This window comes from Galeopterus variegatus, unplaced genomic scaffold (assembly GCF_000696425.1).
Source record: "Galeopterus variegatus unplaced genomic scaffold, G_variegatus-3.0.2 Scaffold3137, whole genome shotgun sequence".
Lineage (NCBI taxonomy): Eukaryota > Metazoa > Chordata > Mammalia > Dermoptera > Cynocephalidae > Galeopterus > Galeopterus variegatus.
Genome location: NW_007729248.1, coordinates 231,898 through 240,128, shown reverse-complemented (window position 1 = coordinate 240,128; position 8,231 = coordinate 231,898).

The window sequence follows — 8,231 nt, the reverse complement described above, 5'->3', positions numbered from 1 at the left end:
GTGTGATCAGAATAGAAGCTCCACCAGAAAGCTGATAAATCAGATGTAAGGTGGTACCTATGTGATATGTTTCTCATGAAATAGGAAAATGATCACCTTCTGCACTTTCACTTTGGTTCAGCTTTGCTCTTTGTAGCTGTTACTTTGGTTAATAATCTGGTGACTTCTTATTTATGTTATTCCAGAAAATGAGCTAGTTGATGGTTCAGGAACTGATACTTGTACCTTTCGGTTATACTAAAACTGAGGCTGCTTAAAGATCTTGTTATTGACAGAGAAGATGAAGGCATTTTTTTTTTTTTTTGCCTCTTTTAGCTATTGGTCCGAAGATATGGACACCAAAGTTTGTGCCTAAAGCAGAAGGGTGAAACAATAGGGTGTCACGGTTGTATAATTCTTTTGCATCACTGAGTAAGGGAACCAACTGCACAAACACCTCCACTTCAGTGCTAATTTGGCCTGTGTGAAAGCTTTAACTTGAAAGGGCAGGGCCCCTCACCCTCTGTATCAGAAATGGAGAGAACTGGTGAGGCCGAAGTCCCCTTCACTTCTATAAACCCTGTAACACAAGGGGGGGCAGGGAGTGTTTCTCTAATAAGACTTCCTTCGGGGAAACAAAAGCCTTGAGGAGATTAACTGACTTTTCTTAGAACTATACAGTTTATTAACCCCAGAATGGTAATTTTAAACAAGCAATCAGGAAATGGTGAAGAAAAAAATATTTAAATGATCACATCAAGAATAAAGATAAACTACTCTTTATCAGCCACAAGAATAGAATGACATTTTTTCTTTGATATTATCCAGAAGTTAAACTGATGAGTGTCTGAAAAGAATACACTTAGTTTTTCAGCAAACAATAGAAATATTAGATCATTTTAATTACGTTAAAATTACTCCTGCGTAAGCTGCAATAGCATGTGTGCAGCAGTGATGGAAAGGGAAGTATGCGTGTATAGAAGTCGAAGGCTTTAATTAAAATTGAGAAACAGGGACAGTGAACTACTATTCCTTTTAGAACTAGCTTCATTTAATTTAGAATTAGAAGATATGCAAAAGAATGAAACAAATATGGTTAGGCTAGAGGTAGCAAAAAAGTGTAAAAACAGTCAGCAAAAATATGCTAAATAAAAGCTGTTATTTACATTAGCACTTAACAGAGTAAGCAACAAAAAAAGATAGCTTTACTAATAAAGAGAAAGGTAACAATGCAGTTGTAACAATTTAGGTTTTTAAAACTATATTTCAATCATTTAACAGGCATTAATCAAAACTGCTGTTAAGCCAAACGTGTAACAACTGTGAAAACAAAGATGTAGTGTTATCTCCCGGATAGAGTGTTGAACTAGAAATGCCTGGCCTTGAAAATTCTTTTCAGCTTGGGCTCCAATTCTTCATGAGACTCAGGGAAAGGCATTTTATCTCTCAGTGTCACTGTTTTCCCTTCTGCAAAACAGAGCTCATGAAAATCTTAACTACCTATAACTCCTAGATATACTATGTGATGCATTGGTTCAATGTGAGATATGGAGAAGCTCAGCAAAAAAGTTATCTAGATACTTTGTGCCAATTAATTTAGTCTGATACTCTTTCTTCAAAAGATAAGACCAGGGAATCTCCAGCATATGAAGCAAATCAAAGTTCAGTCGCTCTTTGGGAACTGAGGAGTGTGCAAAGCCCAACCCACCCACCCACTAGTCTGCCCTCATCTGCTCCGCCCTGGCTGCTGCTAAAAGGGGCTTACAGAATCTCACAGCTCTGTTGATCACAGTTTAAAAATGCTTACCTTCCTGATGCCAACACCTGGATATTTGGGACGACTCAACAAATGTTTCTCCCCACTTTTCATTCAGCTTTTTCATGTATACAGCCTTACTGGAACGATAATTTTAAAGTACATTAAACCATAAAAGGTATTGTTGAGATCCAAGCTTCAGTAACCACCATTTTTTAAAAAATTTTCAATCACAAAGAAAGAGAAGGGGCCGGCCCAGTGGCGCACTGGATAAGTGCGCCGCCTGGGAAGCGTGGCGGCGCTCCCGCCCGAGGGTTCGGATCCCACATACAGACCAGTTCCCGCTCACTGGCTGAGCGAGGCGCGGGAGCAGCACCGAGGGTTGCAATCCCGTTGCCGGTCCCCGGTCCGGTACGGGGGCAACACTGAGGGTTGCAATCCATTGCCGGACATGGAAAAAGACAAAAAAATAAAAAAATAAATAAAAAGAAAGAGGAAAAAAAAATGACTGAACCCTGAAGTTATATTTCAATGTGCTGGGTAAGACCAAACAACAAATATCTTCAGCAAGCATTTTTACTTTTAAAGAACTCAATTCAAAAAAAATGTCAGGTAACAGTCAAAAGTTCTCCACACTAATAATTAAATGACCTGGGTTCGGTTCCTCAATTTTATGTCTGGTTCCTTTATTATAAAACACATATTGCCCATGTATATCTTATATTTCCTTCTATGTAAAATGGAAATCATATCCAAGGGATAGGATTATAGGAGATAACGTTTATATTGATCACTAGCATCAAGGCTCGTGAGCTCTTTGGTTATTTCAGTAAAGGCGCAGCTTTTTTTGGTTAAATATTTTATTGATGCGAGAAAGAAAAGGAGAGAGTGGGGAAAAATCATCATTCTCTACCAATAAATTTCTAACATGGAGGCTGCCTGTGCTTCTCTGAACTAAAACTGATTCTAGCATTTGTGATGACTGAGAAGAAACGTGGTTATTGACTATCAAATGAGTCAAAAATCAAAGATAGTTGTACTTGGGAAAAATAAGATATTATAAACGTAGGCTCTGAACCCCTATATATCCGAAGGGAAAACAAGCTATAAGATTTTACTCTGTGTTCAACACTGTAGCACGGAGCTCCTCCAGAGTTGCTCCCCACCTCCTTCTGCCCCTCCACTCAACGACGCCCCTCAAAGTCCCTCCTCCTCCTGCCACCTCACTTTCTTCAGTTTTACCATTGGAACGTTCCAGCTCATGTATCAAAGCTCTAATTGGTTTCCGGATTTTCTGCAAACTTACAATGACTTTTTCTTAACTTTGCCCACATAGTTACAGGATAAGTTATGGACATAAAATTGTGCTAAAAGGTAGTTAATGTTTAAGTCAGTTAAAAGAATTAATGCATATCCCATTAGAAAAGAAGCTATTAGATGAGTAGCAGCGAAGCGGGTGTTGGCATGCTCACACTTCTCTACTTAAATTTTAGAAAATTAGAGCAATCAAGGGATAGAGCAGGTTGGCTGTCAATACTACATTATTACTCAGGTCCTGACCAACTCTGCTTTGTGTAACATTCACTTGGTGATAATTACAACTAAAGAAAAGACATCACATTAGCACTCTCTTTATCAGATCATATTAATGGTATTTTGAGCTAAATCCCTTAAAACTGTTTGAATGTAAAAATAACAGTTATTTTTATTATGTAGATGACATTTTTGTCATTTGAAAAGTATCAACACAAAAATCCCTAAACTTTAAACTTAAATACCCTCTTTTCTTCAATCACAATAAAAGTTAAACCTATTTTTATATTAATTTTTTAATGTACACAAAATCTTTCACCATGTTTTCTATAAAAACACTTCACGGTCTGCTATTTTACTTGTAAATAATTCAGCTGCAGGTAAAACTCTTAGGTTAGAGTTAAATAAATGCTTTTAACAGTATACTGATTCTATTTATACATTGAAATTTTAAATGCAAAATTATGGAACACACTGTTTTCAACAACGAATGACATGCTTGGGTTAAAAATGACTACAATTGCAGTACATAAGACTCTGGCCAATTTTTTAAACCTCCATCTTTTTTATTAGTTTCTTAATTTAATTTTTTTTAAATCTATTGTCACTAAGAGCAAACTCTATGATTATTGTCAAAGGCATTAAGAAATATAACACAGTACAAACCTTAAAAACAAATATTGTCATAGGGTTTACTGATTTCCATTGCTACTTCACACAATGCCATTATGAATATAAGTATTATGATTAAAATGTGGAGAAACTCTATCAGACTTCAGTGTAAACGGTGGTCAAAAATGAGGCTGCTCAAAGATGTTAGGTTGACCTAACATCTTACTATGGACCAAACCTTGAAAAGATTACTAGATTCTTTTCTCTCCATTCTCCTCAACCAAAGTTCTCCTGACCTGTGCTGTTTTTTCATCTCATTCTACCCTAGTGATATCACATTTTCACCTCTTCCTTTCTTGGCCTTTACATCTATTAGGCCATTATAACAGGTTTGTTCAAACATGGCCTTATAATCTGAACACTTACAGGAAGTATACCCTATTTAAGTGAATGCAAAAGACATTAGCCACCTACCTTACCTATTACTGAAGAGCAACATCTGGTAGATGGTGTTCTCTTTTCTAAATCCATAGTTTCAGTTAACTCACATAAAAGATGAAAAGCATACGCATTCCACTAGTCACCTTGGAATAGAATTTTTAGAGGACATCAGCAGTCTTACACTTGCACTGTTCAGTGCAGCACCTAACACTTCTTGGTTGCTTAATAAATATTGAACAACCCAGCAATCAAGCCCTCCAGGCAATGGCTGCAGTTGATAGTCTACCCATATGCAGACTGTACACAGTAGGAATTGCCAATCAAACAGCCAGATCTGAACACACAGAAAATAGCAGAGACAACAACGGCAGCATCACCTTCAAATACAAAGGACAATCTATATGTATATTTTTTGTTATGTATGAATTTTAAAGTATTCATGGTTTCCTTTGCATTCTACTGTGCATTTACATAACTCACCACGTGTGAAATTAAACAAACCCTAAACACACTTCAGTAAATATGCTTAACAAAAGGTCAACACTCTCAAATTTTTTTTTAAATAAATTATCCATTTGCCTGAAATTGCCCTGGGTGCAAGATATCTAACCCTTTTATGCTATTAAATGCAGAATCTCTTCCAATTCTACAAACATAAAATTACTCCCTCATGAACTCCCCAAGCAGGACAGTACACTGTGAAATATGTCTCTTCCCTAACATGTCCAATTAAGAATAAAATTAAGAATAAAACATGCAAACTTTACCTTTAGCACAAGAGAGTATTTTGGATTTTAAACGTTTGTAATTAAGAACTCTCATTTAGATTTCAGACAAGTAAGATGCCATTTCATATACTGTGTCATTGCCCTTTTTGCAACATTGTCTTCCTGGTGGCCTCAAAGAGGTAATGAATCTCCAAATATCTCTAACCATTGTGCAAAGGTTTAGCTTTTCCTAAGGGATCTGAGCCAGTTTTAAAAAGTAAAAATTAAATCTCATATGAAGAGCAGGATAAATGTAGGTACGACTGTGCTGAGGTGATGGGAAAAGCCTTAGTGTGCTTGTCATTTCCCTTCTCACCTAGGTTTCCCTGTGATCCTTGTTCTTATGTCAGCCCTTTAGTGAATACTGCTTGAGCTGTTTAAAATTATACATTCAATGTCAGCTTTATGCTCTAAGGAATATTTAATGTGAGACATCATTCACTTTTGCATAGAAATTAGTTCTGCAGTGTGAAAACTGGCTTCAGGTGAATTCTACTTTAAAAAAAATGCAAGTGAGAACAGGAAGAACCTCAAAGCAGCACCACAGTCACAAAAGAAATACCACCAGCAGCTGGAGAGTCCAGGACATTCAGAAGATGATCTTATGTATGGGTCAGTAGAGTCTATTTACTGTACACACACACACACAAATCCAAATTAGGAAAAATAAGAATTCTGGTGTATCTAAGGCATGCACAGAAATTTTTACTTCTTTTAAATCTCTGAAACATTCTGAACTTGATTAGCCCTTTGACATTTAAGAAGGCATTGTAAACACACTGAGCATGGCAAAGACCTTGTTTTTTATTTGCTCTTTAAAAATGCATCTTGATACATTCTTATTCCTCCTGACTGGCAGGTAATATTGAGTCACCTCACCCAAACTCAGCACTTAGCTGATTTGGATCATTTATTCAATATTTACTGAGTGCTTATGATGTGCCAGGCATAGTAACAGTTGCAAAGTGTAAATGAGGAAGTCAAGCCCCATCCTGCTCTTAGGAATCACACACTCCAGAAAAGGAGATAGGCATATATAGATCATTACAATGCAATGAAGTGAAGTCTAAAATAGAGACATGAACAAAATATCTTGGAAGCAAAGAGTAAGAAGAAGCTAATCAGGGCTGGCAAATGAGAAGACAGAGTAAGCAGGTTTTAAATAGAGTTGAAAAAATGAGCAAAGTGGGGTATGCCTTCCGGGTAGAAAGTACAGTTGCCCATATCCTCTTATACTTTCTCCTCTAGTTCCTTCAGAATATCCAATTCCAGGGCCACATAAATTTCCCCCTCAAGTGGATGGGTATTTGGAAGTTATTCTTCACTCTGAAAGGTAAAAATATTTAAGATATCTCTGAATGACTTGACATTGATCTGTCTGCCACTCTGTAGGAGGTGAATTTATACTCATTTTCCCTAATGTCAGCAGAAGTCATAGAGATCACTGTAAGCTTGGCACTAGGTGTACAAAGATTAGTATAATTTGCTTATGATCTCCAGGAGCTCACATTCCAAGGGGACAGACAGACACATAATCATGGGATTCCAACTGCTAAGAGCCATATGGAGAGAGGCATTGGGTGCAATGGGAACATGAGAAAAGGACAACTGGCCCATCTAAGGGAGGCATCAGAGAAGAAAGGGATCTGACTTGAGTCTTAAAGGAGGATTAAGAGATCAGCAAAGAAAAATGGAAGGGGTAACCAGGCAGAAAAAATAGATGAACTAACACATGGAAGCACCAAGCAGTACTGTGTGTACCAGGATCTTTGAAAAGTTAAGTATCATGGAACATGAGGAAGAAGGCAGGGGAGAGAGGTGAGCCTAGGGAGGTGAACACTCACCTCAAATGCTTGGAAGATACCTTTAAAAAGAGCTCAATATTAAATTCTAGTCAGTGGCAAGACATTTCATAAATGAGAAACGAAGATCTTGAAAATGTATTCACTGGCCAAAGTTGCTGAAGAAGTAAGTAGCAGAGCCTAAGGTCAGAGCCAGGTCTCTCTTTTTCCAGAACCCACTCCTGACCACTGCTCCATAAGTGACCGTCCTGGAGTTGGAAGGCTGTTTTCAAGTCTTCCATTAACTTAACTTTTCTTTCATTCTTCTCATTATGCGTTGATGATACAGTGGGAAAAGCAGCAGGGTGGGGCAAGGGCAGGTGAAGAAAAAAAATCCTGTTATATCAGGAATGTGTTTGGGATTTACAAAGATGGCAGATGTGAGATTGTTGGGAAGTACCATGCCACACAAGTACGAATGTAATATCAGAAGCCAGTGATTTTATTTTCCGACTAAAGTAACAGAGTATTATGAAATTAAAGTCATAATTGGGCCCAGAATGCTAATAGGTGCAGCTGTATAACCCAATCAGTAGACAAAGAAGATGACAAACAGAAAGAAAATAGAATGTAAGAATCCATGACAACTGCGTATGCAGCCTAGATAATTTGAAGAGGGAGAGGCAGAGATGTAATGTTAGCATAAAATATATAAAATAATGCTTCTCAGATGGAGGAAAAATAATCTTAATTCTCTGGCAATAATATAATCAGAAATATTGGATTAATTAATATTAGATAAATTAACAGAACGGTAGCCTTTATAGTAGAAAACATTTTAACAGAAAGGTCAACTGCAGAATAGTAAGAACTTTGATATATGTGGAAGAAAAAAATGACTTAAAATTTTAAATTTGTAGTTTCTCAGACTAATTGGGTCTATTCTGCACATAATGGAATCCTTCAGCATTTGTCTGGAGCTGATACACTCAGGTGACTTTCCAGGGGCCCTCTCTGCCCTCAGTTTTCAATGATGCCCTGACATGATATCAAGTTTCTCTAAAATAGTGTCCGGGAGAATGGTTTGCTGCACTCTTTAGAGGAGCAACATTGTGTTGATAATGGCTGACAATTGTAGAAACCATGATTATCCTCAAACACAAAGACAGCCTGCACGTCCCTCCTCTTCCTTCTCTGAGCAAAATGTTGGGGGTGCAGGGCGGGGGGGGGGGGGGGGAAGTTAAAACAGGAATTAAAGAATCTGCAAGCGTTACAGGAACTCTTTGAGCTTATGTTAGTAACATACCTTCTGTCCAGTAATTGGTCACACTAAACATCTAAAAAGGTAAAAAGTGTCTATTT